The sequence below is a fragment of the Piliocolobus tephrosceles genome, chromosome 21 (genome assembly GCF_002776525.5).
Source record: "Piliocolobus tephrosceles isolate RC106 chromosome 21, ASM277652v3, whole genome shotgun sequence".
In the NCBI taxonomy this organism is placed as follows: domain Eukaryota; kingdom Metazoa; phylum Chordata; class Mammalia; order Primates; family Cercopithecidae; genus Piliocolobus; species Piliocolobus tephrosceles.
In genome coordinates this window covers 12,345,563-12,345,906 of record NC_045454.1, presented here as the reverse complement: position 1 = coordinate 12,345,906, position 344 = coordinate 12,345,563, and the positions used below count along the sequence as shown (strand labels likewise).

The 344-nt window shown below is 43.0% G+C and overlaps 1 protein-coding gene across 1 annotated transcript in view; it reads right to left on the bottom strand.

The window, feature by feature from the left end:
* The window catches only part of GPR4 (G protein-coupled receptor 4), an 11,875-nt gene that overhangs the window by 2,646 nt on the left and 8,885 nt on the right, over positions 1-344 (bottom strand). The window lies entirely within an intron of this gene.

Sequence of the window (344 nt, the reverse complement as noted above, 5' to 3'; positions counted from 1 at the left end):
CACGAGGTCAGGAGTTCAAGACCAGCCTGGCCAACATGGTGAAACCCTGTCTCCACTAAAAATACAAAAGTTAGCCAGGTGTGGTTGTGTGTGCCTGTAATCCCAGCTACTCAGGAGGCTGAGGCAGGAGAACTACTTGAAACCAAAAGGCGGAGGTTGCAGTGAGCTGAGATCATGCCACTGCACTCCAGCCTGGGCAAAAGAGTGAAACTCTGTACAAAAAAAAGAAAGAAAGAAAAAAGAAAGAAAGAAAGAAAAAAGAAAGGAAGGAAGGAAGGAAGGAAGGAAGGAAGGAAAGAAAGAAAGAAAGAAAGAAAGAAAGAAAGAAAGAAAGAAAGAAAGAA